A 19,638-nucleotide genomic window follows, 5' to 3' on the forward strand; every position below is an offset into this window, starting at 1 on the left:
AGTAAAAATTCACAGCCTTAAACCTTTCATTGTATATGAATGGAGTTCTCTGGGCAGCCAAATGTCATTTAAGCATGAAGCTGAATGGAGATTTCCGAAGTGCAAATCTTCAAAAGTTTTATCTCCATTGAGCGCTTTCTCAAAAGGCATGGGAGGATATGCTTTACCAAAAAAGACTAGATGAGGAAAGATAAGGCATGAGATCCAGTCAACACAGGCTATAACACAGGTTTTAATGAATGAATCAATAGAGAACACTTAACAATATTGCGAACACGTCAAAACCAGGAGACACAGTGAAAGAAGTGGTAGCTGAGTATGAGGCTACATGGTGTGGATACGGAGAGACATGGCTCCAGTGCTTCTCAGTGGAAGCCATTTCTCACTATTCTCCTTTTTGAACAGTGCTTCCTTATCCCTATTTTAAAATGCAAATTTTGAAAAACACAGGACGTTGTTAGAAATGAAAAGAAACGACAGGATAGAAAAAGAGGGGCCAAAGATATGGTCAGGTGGAAATTTGGCAAGAAATAGGTTGTGATGTGGCAAATTATCTCAGGTCAACTTGGAATGTGCACTGTACCAAACTTAGGAGCAACTTGTGTCTTTTATGGAAAGAATTAATGGATTTCCTTAAGGAACTCATGATCAGGTCAAAAGACAAGACAAAAGAGAAGTGAAAAAACAATATCAAGTATATTCCTGGGAGGGAGATTCTATCATAGAAATCAAAGGCCTGTAGACATTCACCAAAGAACTAGACCCTTATGAGCTACGCATTCTCCCTGAAGGCAGACTATAGGAAGAGGTTGATGACTGAGTTGGATTTTGAAGGAAAACGAGGATGTGGATGACAGAATGAAGCCAAGGTCCTCCGTGACCAAGAACAAACTTGGGCAAAGCCCTGGACATGACATGAGACTGAGCTCTGCTCACCAAACAACACAGATGCTGACGCTCCCACTGGCACCTGTCTGCACTGGGGCTCTGCTCACTGTCCACCTAACGTGAGGCTACCTAGCACTACTCATCGTTGACTACAAAGACCACTGTTTTTAGATATTTCTCTAGCACTAGATTTCTGAATCAAGGCCTTATTGTCAATTGAGGCTGAAAACTTCTTGTTTTGAGTAGACCACCTGAGCATCGGCTAGTCTCTACCACTTGATGCCAGTGGCATCCCCCTCACCCTGTGGGGACACCCAAGACATCTCCCGACATTGACAAATGTCCACAGGCTTGGGTGGAAGGAGGGAGTCAGTCAGATTCAGTTGAAAATCCTGTCCTTCCAGTGGAAATGCTTTATATCAGTTCGCCCATGTCCTTCTTGTAGTACCCCCTGAGGACCAGAGGTTCACACCTGTGCTTGCCTATGGTTGGCAAGAAAATCTTGGCACATAGTGGAGGGAAATTACTAAGTCAATCAAGAAGATAATGGTGTAGATATCTAATGAGCTATATGAACTGTCCCACGTGTGTCGGGAGTAAATGGCTAACCACATGTCTCTTGGAAATGTCAAGTTGTGTAAAGTTCAGGGTTTTGGTGAATGAGCCAAGGAGAATTAACTGCAGGCAACACCTGATCCTGGCGTGGCTTCCAAATCCGGTGTGAAGCCTCAAGTCATGAGATAGATCCGGGTTACATTGGATCAAAGTTCAGTTGGATCAAGATAATGGTTACTTCTAAGGAACAGGGAGACTGAGGTGGCCCAGTCCATGGAGGGAAGGGGCTCACACTTCCTCCTGCACTCCACATCCCTCTCCCTATTGTGACATCAAAGTCCTCATCCAGGACAGGGGGTCCAACTTTCACACTGTGCAAATGACATGATACTCTATATTGAAAACCCAAAAGATTCCACCAAAACAACTGTTAGAACTGATCCATGATTTCAGCAAAGTTTCAGGATACAAATCAATGCACAGAAATCGGTTGCATTCCTATACACAACAATGAAGCAACACAAAGAGAAATCAAGGAATTGATCAGGTTTATAATTGCACCAAAAGCATAAAATACCTACCAATAAATCTAACCAAAGTGAAAAATCTATACACTGAAAACTATAGAAACCTTATGAAAGAAAATGAAGAAGACACAAAAAATGGAAAAATATTCCATACTCTTGGAGAGGAAGGACAAATATTGCTAAAATGTCAATACTACCCAAAGCAATCTACATATTCAATGCAATATCTATCAAAGTACCACCAGCACTCTTCACAGAGCTAGAACAAGCAATCGTCAAATTTGTATGGCACCAGAAAAGAGCCCGAATAGCCAAAGCAATCTTGAAACTTTAACCAGGGCAGGAGGCATCACAATCCCAGACTTCAAGCTGTATTACCAAGCTGTACTCATCAAGACAGTCTGGTACTGGCAGAAAAACAGACCCTCAGATCAATGGAACAGAATGGAAAACCCAGTAATGGACCCACAAACATATGGCCAACTAATCTTTGACTCAGCAGGAAAGAATATCCAAAGGAATAAAGACAGTCTCTTCACCAAGTGGTGCTGGGAAAGCTGGACAGCGACATGCAGAAAAATAAACCTGGACCACTTTCTTACACCAGACACAAAAATAAACCCAAAATGGATGAAAGGCCTATATTTAAGGCTGAAGCCGTCAAAATCCTCGAGCGGAAAGCAAGCCAACCTCTTTGACCTTGGCCGCAGCAACTTCTTACTCAACACATCTCCGGAAGCAAGGGAAACAAGCAAAAATGAACTATTGGGATCTCATCAAAATAAAAAGCTTCTGCACGGCGAAGGAAACAATCAGCAAAACTAAAAGGCAACTGACGGAATGGGAGAAGATATTTGCAAACAACATAACAGATAAAGGGTTAGTATCCAAAATCTATAAAGAACTTCTCAAACTCAACACCCCAAAAACAAATCATCCAGTGAACAAATGGGCAAAAGACATGAATAGACATTTCTCCAAAGAAGACATCCAGATGGCCAACCGACATGTGAAAAACTGCACAGCAGCCTTCATCATCAGGGAAATACAAATCAAAACCACAGTGAGGTACCACCTCACCCATGTCAGAATGGCTAACATTCACAACTCAGGCAACAACAGATATTGGCGAGGATGCGGAGAAAGAGGATATCTTTTGTATTGTTGGTGGGAATGCAAGCTGGTGCCGCCACTTTGGAAGTCAGTATGGAGGTCCCTCAGAAAGTTAAGAACAGAACCACCCTACGACCCAGCAATTGCACTACTAGGTATTTATCCAAGGGATACAGGTATATTGTTTCAAAGGGACACATGCACCCCAATGTTCACAGCAGCACTATTGGCAATAGCCAAAGTATGGAAAGAGCCCAAATGTCCATCGATGGATGAATGGATAAAGAAGATCTATATTGTGTATATATATATACAAAGAAGCTATATATATTGTGTGTGTATAATATATATAAACCCAATGGATTTTGCTCGGCAATCAAAGAGAATTAAATCTTGCCATTTGCAACTATGTGAATGGATCTAGAGGGTGTTATGCTAAGCAAAACTAGTCATTCAGAGAAAGACAAATATCACATGCCTTCACTCATATGAGGACTTAATATACAAAACAGATGAAGATAAGGGAAGGGAAGCAAAAATAATACGAAAACAGGGAGGGGGACAAAACATAAGAGACTCTTAAATAGGGAGAACAAACAGAGGGTTACTGGAGGGGTTGTGGGAGGGGGCATGGGCTAAATGGGTAAGGGGCATTAAGGAATCTGCTCCTGAAATCATTGTTGCAGTATATGATCACTAAATTGAATGTAAATGTAAAACAAATCAATTAGGGGCGCCTGGGTGGCTCAGTCGGTTAAGCGTCCGACTTCAGCCTAGGTCACGATCTCACTGTCCATGAGTTTGAGCCCCGCGTCGGGCTCTCTGCTGACAGCTCAGAGCCTGGAGCCTGTTTCAGATTCTATGTCTCCCTCTCTCTCTGACCCTCCCCCATTCATGCTCTGTCTCTCCCTGTCTCAAAAATAAATAAAACGTAAAAAAAATTTTATACAAATCAATTAAAAAATAATGCTTAAAAAAGGAGAGAGGAGAAAGGAGTCTTCATTCAGGAACACAAAGAAAGTGGAGGTAGCACCAGAATGACAGGTGGATGACTGGTTTTAGTGTTGGGTTTGATCCCTGACTTTACTGAAGAGTCAAATGTAAACGTGCTTCTCTCTCGAAATAGACCTAATGATAAAACATGTAATATCATCAGTAGAATCTTCGTATAAATCCAACATCTGCCCTGAAAAGCAGTTACACAACAATTAATTAAGCACCACTCTATCGCTGCCATCACACAATGGCCAGCAATGCACAGGCAGTGCCCTCGGGGAGCCTAACAGAGAGGAGGGACCATGGGATCGGGATTCTGAAGATGTCAGGGGAGAGCTGCTCCCACAGTGCCAAGGGGTGTCGACAAGGGAGATCCCTAGAGATTCAGGGCCCAGGGAAGGGCAGCAGTGGGCGGGCGGTCTTGGATGTGGCATCAGGAGTGAATGAGGAGTTTCAACCCTGTAGGACTGAGGCAAGGAGTGTGGGGAGGGGAGTCCACAGGGAGCAAAGGCCTCCAGCAGAAAACTGGGTGGATGGCGGAGGGGGGCGGTGCACACAGAATTCAACCTGGAGTTCACATAGGGCAGTAGTGTGAGTCAAGATCACCAGAATCCATTGGAGCCCTAAAGTGGACGTCCACAAGGGTCAAACCAAGGAGGTCAATAGTGTCAGGAGCTATCTCTCAGTCAGAAACACCAGGCTCCGTCCCTAAGGAGCTCTGCCAACCATAAGCGGTGTGCCGTTGGTCAAGTTACGTGACCTCTCTGGTCCCATTATCTACATATAGGGAGAAATGACACACACTCCTCATCGGGAGGGGTTGGGGGACAGGATGTGACCTCCAGTTGACCCATGAGCTGGACCCTGGAAACTGGGAGCTCCTCACCCACCTGCCCTGTTCTTGGAATGTGGGTTCCACTTAGCCCTATTCCACCCCAGAAGCTGCTCCAACCACAATGCCTTGAGACACTATGATGTCGTGTTGAGACCATCTGAACTGTGTTCAGTGTGACTGAACCCACTTACTGCCTCTGTATAAAGTTTCTGACTCTGGAACATAGGTGTGAAGATCTATCCATCTTTTTTGTCTTTACTTTCTTTTTCCTAATTTATTTTAACGTTTATTCATTTTTCAGAGACAGAGCACAGGCAGGAGTGGGGCAGAGAGAGAGGGAGACACAGAACCTGAAGCAGGCTCCAGGCTCCCAGCTGTCAGCACAGAGCCCCACGTGGGGCTCAAACTCACGAACCATAAGATTATGCCCTGAGCCGCAGAAGACCTGAGCTGAAGTCGGACGCTTCACCGACTGGGCTGGCCAGGTGCCCCTCATGTTCAGTTTATTTATTTATTTTGAGATAGAGACAGGGGGAGAGAGAGCACCAGCGGGGGAGGGGCTGACAGAGTGGGGACCACAGAGGAGCCAAAGCGGGCTCTGTGCTGACAGCAGAGAACCCAACGTGGGGCTTGAACTCACAAACTGTGAGATCATGACCTGAGTTGAAATTAGACGCTTAACCAACTGAGCCACGCAGGTGCCCTCCTGTGTCGGTTCCTTTGTTCATTAAACCTGCCACCTACCAACCTGGAGTGGCCACCTTTTCTTCTGTCTCTCCCTGCCCTCTGCATACAGGGACTGGTTTCCGATTAGACCCTCGAAACCGGAGAGGAGATTGCCACCAATGGAGTGTGACCACACATCTCAGTTTCCTCCGGAGAATCCTGGTTTATGCTGTTGTCCTGGCACTCCATCCATTTTGTGACCTCTTTCACACTCCAAAGCATCCCCATTTGGCCAACAAATTTCATCCTCATCCGACGCATTGTGTTGTCATCCGATTAAAGGAGGTTTGCACCTCCTTTAATCCAGTGCATCCAGTGAGTGTTCACCATGCTTTGCTATTCATGTTTTCTTAATTTTTTTTTATTCTTTATCTATTTTTGAGAGAGAGACAGCGAGACAGAATGCAAGTGAGGGAGGAACAGAGAGAGAGAGGGAGACACAGAATCCGAAGTGGGATCCAAACTCTGAGCTGTCAGCAAAGAGCCCGATGCAGAGCTTAAACTCACGAAACTCAAAATCGTGACCTGAGTCGAAGTCGGACACTTAACCCACTGAGCCACCCAGGTGCCTGCCCCCACTTTAAAAAAAAAAAAATGTTTTTTTTACTCTTATGTTTTCTTGAATTTTAAAAACGGGTAATTGTTCATTGCCTTGGGCCTTGAGAAGATTAATAAACCAACCGGATGTAGAATATGTTTGACAGAGACTCTACGTGTAAGTTATGTCTCAATGAAACTCTTCCAGGAAGTCAGAACAGTATCAAGTAAGCACGGATCAAAATACCGTGCTCTGGGCTCAAACGTAGGATTTTGCCTGTGCTCTGAACATGATCTTCTCCAGATCTTTCAGAGAATGTGAAGTTGAAGGAAGTTTCCAGGGGTCTCCAATGGTCCTAGACATCCAAGTGTTAGCATAAGGCCTTTCACCTTTTTATGAAATTAATCACTGGCGGCTGACAGGTACATGGCACCAGCTTTGTGCCCAAACCCGTTCTGAGGACATATGACAACCCCAGGATGTTCCCATTGTATAAAGAGACACAGCTGGGAAATCTCCAGACCAGGATTGGCCCAAGGCAAGAGGTGTACCTGGAAAGGCCCAGGTAATGTGAACAACCCACCTTGCACTGCCATCCAGATGTCTCCAAGGCCAGCACCTTTCTGAAAGTTTCTGGCCCATGGAAGTACCTTCCCATCCAAGTCTTAGACTTTGGCATGATCTTACTGAAGAAGAGGTTCACTTTCAAAAAACATGCCGGAGGTTAATGTCCCAGCAGCCTTGGAGGGGAGGGGCAGAACCAGTGTTGCAGAATGAATGGGCAAAAACATATGGATTATCATGTCCTTAAATACTGTCAAGTGGATCAGTATCAGAAACCTACAATTTAAAACTGCCTAAAGACCATCTAAATGTCAAAATAACTCATTCCTAGGCTTTGCTGCCAATGCAGGAATCACTGGGGGGGAAATGGCTCTCACAGACTGTTGTCACTTTTATTAAGGATGGCAAAGCCTCAAATGATCAACTTGGTGTGAATACATCTCAGGTCTTGCATGAGCCCAAGAACAGGCCAAACATAATTGTGTCATGCCACATACTTTCTCTCCCACAACACAAGGTATTCACAGTGAAATGAGTACCTGTGCAAATTCACCCACATACCATGGTTTGTCATAATAGGTGACCAGCAAGTGTCACCCAAACACCAAAGCTGAAGGCTAATTTCTGACCTTCACTTGGGGACTTGAGTGAAAGCTCCGTCGGGGAAGAGAAAAAAAGTCAGGCTGCCTACACAAGCATTGTGGTTTCTTCTATTTATCCTTGTAACCACTGGCTCACAAATGAGTTCTTTGTGGGCTGAGTTATTGTTATTGGATTCACCTAAGAATGAGGAAACATCAAGGTAAAACAAAAAAAATACACCTCTTTCTTGGGGGCACCAAGCACGCGAGGTGGGATTGTAGCCTAGCTGAGCTGGGTACGAAACCTCTGAAGAGACCGGCATCCCAGCAGATAACAGGGCAAGTCCCTAACAACTGGGGCACCAGGGACAGTCCCCATTTTGTCCTAGCCAAAACGTCTCCCATTTCATCAGTAAAGTTCTTCATTTGGACATTGTCGTTTGGAATGGAGATTGGCATCAATGGTCAACTGGGCGAGAAAGTACGCACAGAAGAACATAACCTTCTTCCCTATTGCTAGCCTGTCCCTAAAGGAGTATTTTTCTTGGCAACTTATGTTCCGGCTGAGTGATGGGAAGTCCCAGATCATCTAAACAGCAAATATGACATTCACAAATAATCAACTCATCTGTCTGGCTCACTCATCAGTTTCTTTTCTTTCTTTCTTTCTTTTTTTTTTTTTTTTTTTTTACTTGAGCCAACCTAGTTTCTCTTGTTCCTTTCACCTTCATATCATCTCCACTTAAACTGATGTGGCTTTTCTAAACTATGAGGCTGTCCTATCTTTCTTGACACCAAGAGGCACACCATCCTTGCTGTCATTCTCTTGCCCAGTACCAACTGCTCTAGAGAGAACCCCTGTACCTGCTGTGCTCTCTGCCTAGAACACCTGTCCCAAGATCTTCCCCTTGATAATCATTGTCCACTCATCTACGCTTTAAAGCCCTTCCTCCTATAGCTGGCCTGGCCCTCTGTACAGGATGCTGCCCCTCATGGTTGTTTTCTTGTTCCCTACAAATCACTTTCTGAGTTCACTCATTCAGTTATGAGCTTTTTATTTATGGTTTTGTGAAATTCTTTTGAGCCTCACGCAGGGCTCAAATCCATGAACTGTGAGATCGTGACCTCATCCTAAGTCGGGTGCTTAACCGACTGAGCCACCCAGGCCCCCCAGTTAGGGGCTTTTTGCTGCCTCCCTTGTAAGAGGTAAGCTCCACAGGAGCAAGGTCCTGGTCTGACAGCTGAATCTGGGGCATGCAGCACAGGATCCACTCATGGGGGAAGCTCATGGTTACCTTTGAACAATGGATGCTTGGATGGATGCATGGATGGATGGATGGATGGATGGTACCTCCCATGTATTCATGATTACCTTGTTGTAAGCCCCGCAGTAAGTTCTTTACAGAGTGTCTGTCATCCTTGCAAACCAGGTGTGGTCTGGTTTATGCACATTTTAGAAATGAGGCAAAAGAAGCTTGAAATAACCAGCAATTTAGCCCTCAGAAACTTCATGATTATTTCCTGCATCCAGAATTTAAATCCACATCTTGGGGCACCTGGGTGACTCAGTCAGTTGGGCGTCCAACTTCAGCTCAGGTCATGATGTCACAGTTTGTGAGTTTGAGCCCCGTGTCATGTTGGGCTGGCTGCTGTCAGCTCAGAGCCTGCTTGGTTCCTCTGCCCCCTCTCCCCCTGCCCCTCCTCCCGCTCGTGTGAGCGCTCGCGCTCTCTCTCTCTCTCTCTCTCTCTCTCTCCCTTTCTCAGAAACAAACACTAAAAAAATAAAATAAATCCACCTCTGCTTGAGCCCAGTCCCTACCACCATTCCTCCATTCAGGACTGCCTCTGCTGAGCGATCAGTTGCTCTGCTTCTTCACATCACCCTTTAACTGATGGGAAAAAAAAAAAACCCAAACAACGAAAAAAAAAGATTATTCATAGATTCAGAATAGAATGAATTTATGAAATTAATTAATCAATTGAGATAGTCTTTGCACAAACAGCCTTTAGAGAAAGTTAGACATTGTTAGGATTTCCTAAACGTCCAGCCTCTTGTTAAAAGGGTCTATGGACACGGGAAGTCTGCCCTCCTGAGGAGCTATCTGGTATTGCACCGAGCCCAGATGCGTGGTGAGCCCATGGGAACACAGGATACGAAGCTATCCATCTGTTGAAGAAGGCGGACAGGTGGAAGGAGACTAATAAAGTCCGCAACAATAAAACAACAAGGATGACAACACAGGCACACTCTGTCGTCGTTTCATTAGCTAGCAAGCACTTTTGCATTAATTTCATCTAAATTAATGCAATAATGTTATCATTCTTGCAGTTCCAAAATAGTTTTGGGTCCAACAAGCTGTCTCCTTGGTTTCTACAAACAGGGCACAGGCTGGCTGGGCTGATTCTGGCTGTCATTTCCCGGCCCAGTGCCACGTTTACTGTGTGACTCAGTCCCTCACTTCGGGGAGGGCTTAAGGTGACGGCCGGGAGAATAAAAGGAGGAGTTCTGGGTGCTCAGCTCCCAAGTGAGTTCTTTCTTCCCTGCCACGTCGGACTGACCGGCTAACACCAGCTGCCCTCAACCATGAAGCTGCTGAGAGTCCTTGTGCTGATTGCCCTCCCCCTTTACTGCTTTGCTGGTGAGTTCTGTGCAGCAAGGACAGGGTTCGGGGCTAAAGGTGGTGTCAGGGCCCTCTGGAAGACCCCCTGTTCCCCAAATTCAGGCCAACAGGCTCCACCTCATTTCTCCAGTGTCTTTGTTTTTCATGGTTATGTAGTGTTTGGCTTCTCTGGGCTGTGGAGGTAGTGCTGGGGTGGAGAAGGGGCACAGATGTTTTCAAGCTTAAGGAAACCCTAGGTCCTGAGTTTTAGTCTCTGAGAACTGAGAACTCAAGACCATTCACCACCATCTTTCTGAAAGTATGAGTCTACTGGGATGCAGATTGGATGACCAACATCCTAGGTGCTCCCAAAAAGGGGCTTCAGGGCTACGGAACTGAGATCGCTTTTATGTGTTTTCTTTCAGGTTCTGGATGCCCGTTTCTAGAGGAAGTGGTTAACAAAACAATCAGTCCTGAAGTGAGCGTTAGTGAATACCAAAATTTTCTTCAGGATTTTGTTTGGGAGACTGAGGAAGAAAAGGCCTTGGCTGATGCGAAGCAGTGTTTTCTCAACCAGTCAAACGAAACTCTGCACAACTTTGCACAGATGATGGTAATTACAGTTTCTTCTGATGTGCTTTCAAACCACGGGGCAGGGACTAGTAGGCTCTACGTTTGTCACTAATGATGCCAAAGCAAGTGTTCAACGTGCTTTATTTTATTTCAGTGAATGTAATTGTGGCTGCATGTGAGTACTTTGACATCAAGAAAGCCAGCCAAGGTCCCAGTGGTGATTTGCCTCTGCACTTCTTGGAATCTTTAGTGAATGATAAATGAAAAAGGCAAATGAGGGACAATATTCACATAAAGGCTGAACTACCCTTCAGTATCCTAGTACACACTCACACATCCACACACAAACTTTCTCTTTTTTTCTTTTTTTGAGTTTATTTATTTACTTTAAGGGGCAGGGGGAGAGAGCACGCATAGAGGAGGAGCGGACACAGGGAGAGAGAGAGAATCTTAAGCAGGCTCTGCCCTATCAGTGCAGAGACAGACGTGCCTCAATCTCAGGAACTGGGAGATCATGACCTGCCAACTGAGCCACCCAGGAGCCACAATATTTTCCTTTTTTTTTTATTATTCTTTATTTATTTTTGAGAAAGAGACAGAGAGACAGAGTGCAAGTGGGGGAAGGATCAGAGAGAGAGACACACACAGAATTGGAAGCAGGCTCCAGGCTCTGAGCTGTCAGCACAGAGCCCAACGTGGGGCTCAAACTCATGAACCACGAGATCATGAGCTGAGTCAAAGTCGGATGCTTAACCGACTGAGCCACGCAGGCACCCCTCATTTTTTTTCTTTATTTTGAAATTTTTTTTCTTGCTTTTTATTAAGTACACTCTCCACCCAACATGGGCTCGAACTCACAACACTGAGATCAAGAGCCACAGACTCTCCCCAGTGAGCCAGCCAGGCACCTCCACACTCATTTTCTATCAAGGTAAAACACATCTGATTCTCAAGAAGTCCCTTACTTGTAGAAGTGACCGGCAACAATGATCCCCTTCTTTGTAGGAACAAATAATAAAATGTTCATGAGAATGTTTTAATAGAGTTCAGAAGAATCCATTATGAAGAAGATTCTGTACCTCTTACTAACAGAATTTAAAGTGTGCTTTCAAGCAATCAAAATTTGTCAGTATAAATGATGGGATTCCTCGACTATTAATTAAAGACCCCATAGATGACAAGGACAGATCATGGGTATGAATCGGCCTTGGGGGATGGAATTGTTGAAAACAACAAGCAGTGTTTCGTTCTCCATAATGTATTCCCTATCTTGATACTCCTATGGAAACATTCCGGGGTGGCAATTTAGAAATACTGCCAAAGCTAAAGATAAAAGTGTTCATCACTCAGAAGAGCCAACATGGATGAACCTTGAGGACCTTATGACAAAGGAAATAAGCCAGCAAAAAAAGAGACAAATATGTTGCATGAGTTCATTTATATCAGTTTTCTAGAGTAGCCAGTCTCCTAGAAACAGAGGGTAGAATGGTGGCTTCTAGGGGTTGGCTGGTATGGAAAATGGGGGTTGTTCAGTGGGTATAGAGTTCAACAATAGCAAGCTGAAAACGTTCTGGACATTGGTTGCACCACAACATACATAGACTTAATGCTGCAGAACTGTATACTTACAATGATGAAAATGGTCAATTTTATCTTATGTGTATTTAGCATAACTAACCACTTTAAAAAGTGAAATTCCCTTCAATCAAGGATAATGGGATGGGGGTTTTTGTTGTTGTTTGTTTTGAAGTTTATTCACTTTGGAGAGAGAGAGACAGAGACAGAGTGTGAGCAGAGGAGAGAGGGCAGAGAGGGAGACACAGAATCTGAAGCAGGCTCCAGCTCCGAGACGGCAGCTCAGAGCCCATGGGGCTCGAAACCATGAACCAAACTGTGAGATCATGACCTGAGCCTAAGTCGGACGCTTAACTGACTGAGCCACCCAGGTGCCCCTGGAATGTTTTCTTTAAAAATGTCAATTAGACCGATCGCTTGGAGTGCACATCTCCAATGTTTTGTAAGTGTCAAAGGTAAAGTTCTCGGTGTCAGACCGTTTTCGGTATTTCTAACACGTAAGGCCACGCCAGAACTCAAAAACTACCCATTTCTTGTATTTGGGCTGAGACTTAACGATTCTTTGTTGAAATAAATGCACCCTGATAAGCATAGGGATCCCTGATGGGGAAGAGATCTGGAAACACCAGCACCTGTTTGCATCAGTAAAGTCTCCTGATCGTTACCATGAGAGACGAGATCATTCTGATCTTGACTCCAGCAAAATCCTTCTTGGATACCAGATGTGTGTGGACAAATCCTAGAAGCCAAGAAGAAATGCGCGTTTTTCAACTCTTGACTTTGGAACAGAGAGCTGAACATCGGAGTGATGTCTCTGTGTTTGTTTTCCAGCAAATAATGTATTCCAGTAAGCCGTGTGCCTCTTTTTAACTTTCCCGGAGACCGGAGACCCCGAGGACTACAGAGAATGGTCAGCAACTGACAGCCGGTGAATATAAACCACGACTTTTCTTCCTTCTTTCTCTTTTCATCTATAAACTGCAAGACAACTGTTGAAACCTCAAATACATTTTCATTTCAATAAAGCATCTGCAAATGGAAAATTCTTTTCATGTGATGTGATCAAAATGGAGGCTGTGGAGAGCCTCCCGTGCCTGAGCTCACGCCCACACACACGCTCATAGGGAACTGTTCCTTGGAGAACACATGGGTGAAGGACTGAGGAATCTGAAAAAACGCTCTGTTCCTTCCCACGTGTAGCACAACAGGGGTCCTCTCTCTGGAAATGTGCTTTTCCATCCTCGTGGCCCCCATTTTCCCTGGGACTATCTGTGAAGTCCTCAAGACCTAGGCTCTGCTGATTGGGCTGCATGCAGTACCCCTGATCCACTGGTGCAGCGAGGCCCCGCTCTCAGCCCCCTGCACCTGACCCAAGTGAGTGGGGTCAGGAGTAGAGCCAGGGAGAGATGTGACTTATCCAAAGCAGGAGTGAATCCTGGCTTGATTTTATTTTATTTATTTTATTTTTTTAATTTTAATTTTTGGGAGACGGAGAGAGAGAGGGCATGAGCAGGGGAGGGGCAGAGAGAGAGGGAGACAAAGAATCTGAAGCGGGCCCCAGGCTCCCAGCTGTCAGCACAGAGCCTGACCGGGGGCTCCAACCCATGAACCGTGAGATCATGACCTCAGCTGAAGTCAGACGCCTGACTGACTGAGCCACCCAGGCGCCCCATAGAATTTATTTTTCTTGTAATGTTTATTTATTTATTTGAAGAGAGGGAGAGCACGAGCAGGTTTGGAGCTGTCAGCACAGAACCTGATGTCGGGCTCGATCCCACCAACCCTGAGATCATGACCTGAGCTGAAATCAAGAGTCAGACACTTAACTGACTGAGCCACCCAGGCCCCCCCCCAAAAAATGTTAGAATTTCTTTAAAACAACCAAAAGTGACCGTCATCATAATGAATATAGACCCATAAACCAGAGTGGAGCATACTCTTGTTTATTAGTGGAGTTGTAAGGTATGGTATTTAATATGGTTTTTATGGAAACTGGCCAAAAGGACCTAAGACCTACAAAAGTCATAATGGATCCCTGCCATCTACCTTCCCCCACACACCTCAGGGTCAGCGATTCCATTAGGCCCAGGCTAATGGACCCTTGCCCATTTCCACATCTTAAAAGATCCCCCCTATTACACACACACACACACACACACACATTTATTAAGAATTCATGGGCCATACTCAGTTCTCAGTGCTTTGGGTGTGTCCTCAGTGGGGAAGAAAGCCCACCCCTCTCTCTGCCTCTCAATAATGGGAAACTCAGTCCACCCTCTCTTTCTCTTTTGGACCATAAGAGGAGAGGAAAAGGAAGACATTTGGCCATAGGAACTGGAGATGGACACATAGATATGCAGAAATTTGCTTCTGTCCAGAAGGACCCTGGCCCATTTCATGAATGAGTCTACCCAGGGAACAGAGTCAATTTCATGCAAGAATTGATAATGAAGATGATTGAAGGACTGGGGCAGCAGAACGGGAAGAGAAAGGATGCCCGATGATTAATCATTGGAAAAGATAGTACTAAATCTAGAACTAGAACAGGAAAAAGAAAAAAGGAGATTGTATAGAAAAGTAAATCCAGTAGTACATCAAAAAATGTACTTAAGGGTAAAGGTGTACGGATATTCTCCTCCTGCATTACACCACTACACCATTTGTGTAACTCTGAAGTTATTTCCAAGGACAAAGTTAAAAACTGCATTCCTGAGGCAAAAACGTATTGTGATGAGCACAGACTCTTCATTCTTTCCCTGATGATGAACGATGTTGAGCATCTTTTCATGTATCTGTTGGCCATCTGGATATCTTCTGCCCATTGACAAATGGGATTATTTGTGGGTGCCTAGGTGGTTCAGTCATTAGGCATCTGACTTTGGCTCAGGTCATCATCTCACGTTCCGTGGGTTCGAGTTCTGTTTGGGTGTGCCCTGCTTCTCTCTCCACCCACCCACCCCCCCCCCCCCCCGCTCCATCCTGGGATTCTCTCTCTTTCTACCCTCGCTTACTTGCATTTTCTCTCTCTCTCAAATAAATAAATAAATAAATAAATAAATAAATAAATAAAGATTATTTGTTTTTTATGGTCGAAGAGAATATTCTCAACAATGTACTTTCCTCCTTTTTTTGGTCTTTAATAGAGCTTTTTCTGAGAGGAGTTTGAGATTCACAGCAAAGTTGAGCCGAATGCACACAGAGTTCCCATAGATCTCCTACTCATGCATATGCACAGCCTCCCCCAGCATCAACATCCCCACCAGATGGTACATTGGTTACAACTGATGGGCCTCTATGGACACATCATTATCACCCAAAGTCCATGGTGTACATTCGGGTTCATTCTTGGTGTCATACACTCTATGCCTTTTGTGAAATGTATGTGATGTGCACCCCCCCCATTACAGTACAGAAGAATTTCATTGCCCTTAAAACCATCTGAGCTCTGCCTGTTTGTTCCTTCCTCTCCCCAACCCCTGAGAACCACTGCTCTTCTCAATGTCCCCATAGTCTTGACACTTCCAGAATGTCTGCCACTGAATGCAGAGATCCAGTAAGGCCCCAAGACCCTTAGAGAAGCTGGAGCCACTCAATGGGAGAAGTCTGGGTTCCTGAATGACTGGATGTGGTCATGGTGCATCATGGACAAGCCACTGAGAGCACCCTGCTCTAGGTCAATGTAACAATTATTTAGAATGTCCAGCAAGGTGGAGCAAGTTGTCTATGATATTGTCTAGACACACTAGCTCATGGTGATCACTAAAAGCAGTTGACTTTTATTCCATTTCATGGTCATATTTTTTAAGTTTATTTATTTATTTTTAGAGAGTGCATGCTTATGCAAGTGGGAGAGAAGCAGACAAAGAAGGAGAGAGAGAGAATCCCACACAGGCTCCGCACTGTAAGTGCAGAGCCCCATGCAGGGCTTGAACTCACGAAACCATGAAATCATGACTTGAGCCAAGATCAAGAGTCAGACGCTTAACCAACTGAGCCACATAGGCACCCCAGAGTCAGTTTTAAATTTGCAGGGGCATCTGGGTAGCTCAGTCGGTTAAGTGTTCGACTGTTGATCTCAGCTCAGGTCACGATCTCACGATTTCGTGAGTTATAGCCCCACATCAGGCTCTGTGCTTACAGCCTGGAGCCTGCCTGGGATTTCTCTCTCCTCTCTCTGCCCCTTCCCTACTTTTACTGTGTCTCTCTCTCCCTCAAAATAAATAAATAAACATTAAATTTTTTTTTAATTCTCCACAGACAGTGCACCCATTCTTTGGTTCACTGTGGGAGCACACAGCATCTTCCCCGTCCTGGCCAAGTACTGAGCTGCACTAATAATAAACCACCATTTTAACCCACTGAGATCGTAGAAAGCAAGTAAAAAATTGAAGATATATATGTATTTTGGAGGTAAAGGAAAAAGATCAGAGACTCTAAAATGACCTCTGCAACCAAATGGAATAGATTGCCACTTTGCACTATCTCTGAACAGTGTATTTTCCAAAAATACACAACCCAGAAAACTGACTTTTTAAGTTTATTTATTTATTGTGAGAGAGAGAGAGAAATGAGAGTCCAAGTGAGCAGGGGAGGAGCAGAGGGAGAGGCAAAGAAAGAATCCCAAGCAGGCTCCGCGCTGTCAGTGCGGAGCCCGTCATGGGGCTCAAACTCACAAATGGTGAGATAATGACCTGAGTCAAAACCAAGAGTCAGATGTTTAACCAACTGAGCCACCCAGGTGCCCCTAAAGAATTACTTTTAATTGCATTTTTAACACATACGAATATGCAGTGTGCAGCAATTCTTAAATCCTGTTTTACTCTCTTTTCAGTTTCTCTCACCTCTTTGGTCTTTACTCAGATGTCTCTCTCTCAGTGAGAAAATCTTTGGATTTCTCCACGTCTCCATGTCGGGCTCAATAGAAGACAGCTGGTTTTACTTATTTGCTTCAGTCTTAAACGTTGCAACATCACATGTCCAGAAGCCAGATTGCATGGGGATGAGGAGTGAATGGAAGGTTAAAAAGCGAACGCTCATTGCCCAGGGTCTTCTGATAGTTGCTCCACACGTTGGTCAACAGAACCTAAGTGTGTTATTTTCTGGAATGTGTTCTCTAAAATAACTGAAGACCGTACATGTTTATGGAAAAACTAAGAGAACTGTCTGACCACACTCTAGAAAGTGCTTCCACCAGGAATGCTCGTTTTTCAGACACTTCACACTCTCTCCCTCACCTCCTTCAGATATGGGCTGAAACATTACGTCCTCAGTGAGGCCTTTTCCTTTCAGTCGGCTTTGTGATGGTCAAAGCCTATATCGATAGTGCCGCTATCGACTAGGAGTGCCTGGGGCACTCACTGGGCCCAGGGCCGCTTGCTTGATGGTTCACAGACACATTCTAACTGGAGCTTATGTGGTAACTAGTCCAACCCTGCAGTTCTTATTGTGATTGTAAGGAGCGCCTCCATAAAACCACCAGGGAACCTTAAAAAATGAGGTATATTGCCTCACAGTTGTGGAAGCTAGAAGTCCAAGATGGAGATGTTGGTCGGGCCAGGCTCTCCCTGAAAACTCTAGGCCGGGACCCTCCCTTGCCTCTCCCTAGCTGCTGGACACTGCTGACAATCCTCGGGTTTTCTGGCTTGTAGACGCATCACTCTAATCTCTGCCTCCACCTTCCCATGGTCTTCTCCCTCTCTGTGTCCCAGTTTCCATCTTATCATCACATTGTTAGGCCACCTGGTGAGGCCCAAGTCCCCGGGGTACACAGAGACACTCTTGTCAGGTAGGACTTGCCAGGGGTTTAAAGAGCTTCTCCCAGGAGCAAAGGGCAAAGGCCACATCTTTCTTTGGGTAAGGTTAGTCCTTTACTACACAAACTTCACTCTGTAAACAGACTCTCCGCGTGGTGGAAAAGATGACCGCCAGCAGCCCCAAATCGACAGTCTCTCTATTTAGCAGCTGCAGTGGACAAAACTTCTTTCTTCTGATATCCAAACTTCAGTTCTAGAGAAGTTACATAGTTGGGCCCTGCTTGGATCACACGGTCACCTTTTGAGCCAATTACTGTTGCCAAACAATCATGGAGTATCATGATTGCCCAGATTGGGTTTATGGGTCCATGCCAATGGCTGTGGATTCAAGGTCTATAACCAGGAAAAAAAAAGGGAATGAATATGGTCAGGACTTGGTCAATAAATACCAGCTTCCCCAGTCTTTGTCCCCACTTCCAACTTAAGACCAACCAGAGAAGGCCAAACATGTTCCCCTAAACAATCAAATAGGATGTCCACTTCCGGCCAGCCCGCCTCCAGCTTCCCCCCACCAATAACTTCCAGTCAGAGCACACCTGACATTTTCTCCCTGCCTGTCATTGAGTCCCTGCCAAACACAAGCAATGGTAGCTGATTCCTCGGCTATAGCAAGCTCTGAATTAAAACGGACCCTGGAGCAGAGGCTGGCCTTCTTCAGCTCTGGGAATCAGAGCATCACACCAAACCTTTACCTCGGGCTTTTGCCTCTGGTGCCTGCCTACCCACCTATCCCCAGCCATGTGCAGTTCCTTTCAGCCAGTGACAACATCACCTCTTTCTCTTCCTCTGAGGAACATAAAATCAGAATGTGAGTGTTTGACAGTAACTTTGCTATAGGGGTGGCTGAATCTGCTGTAATGTTTAAGAAAAGCTTGTATTGTGTTTTTTGGTTTTTTTTTTTTTAATGTAGGCTCCGCACCCAATGTGGGCCTCGAACTCACGACCCCAGGATCAAGGGCTGCATGCTTCCTGACTAAGCCAGCCAGAAAATACAAGCCAGGAAGCTTGTATTCCTAATCTTCAATAGTAGCAAATTGCTTTTGACACAGCTCTGCCTTGTGCATTCATTTCCTCTACACTGTTTTTCAATCTTTTTTTTTTTTTTTTTTTTTTTTTAGAGAGAGAGAACAATCCGGGGAGGGGCAGAGACAAGGGGAGAGAGAGAGAATCCCAAGCAGGCTCAGCACTGCCAGCACAGAGTTCAACGCGAGCCTGTCCACCAACCGTGAGATGATGACCTGAGCCAAAATCAAGAGTTGCAGGCTTAACTGACTGAGCCACCCAGACGCCTCACTAAGGAACTTCTAATGATGGAAGACACAGAACTAGTCACTCCTCTTTCCTGGGGAAGTGGAGGTAAGGGAATGATAAACATAATAAACATAATAATAATAAATAATGGCATAACAGCAGCCCCGTGTTAATTAAATAATTTAAATAAAGTTTAAAAAATGTAAACTCCTATTGGAAGGACGCTGGTATTAGGAATGGGGGGGTGGTGGGGGGATTGGTCAGAGCCTTAAAGGAACTCTCTGGGGCAGGCTGGAGAAAATGTGTCAACAACCGCAAAAAGATAAGGGCACAGGTGGTTTAAGCAAGGAATGTAGCACTGGGCTCCTGGAAGCTCCGAGGGAGTTCGCTGGGGGTTTCAGACGCTTCGGTGCGCCCCTGGCACGGAACCGGACCAATTATAGTTTATTTTCTTTCTGTTCTTTACGAAAGGTTAAAAAGAAAGACGATGAAAAAGAAGAGAT

This window comes from Lynx rufus, unplaced genomic scaffold (assembly GCF_022079265.1).
Source record: "Lynx rufus isolate CCGP_SWC_20201006 ecotype Redwood Valley unplaced genomic scaffold, mLynRuf1.p SCAF_9, whole genome shotgun sequence".
Classification (NCBI taxonomy): domain Eukaryota; kingdom Metazoa; phylum Chordata; class Mammalia; order Carnivora; family Felidae; genus Lynx; species Lynx rufus.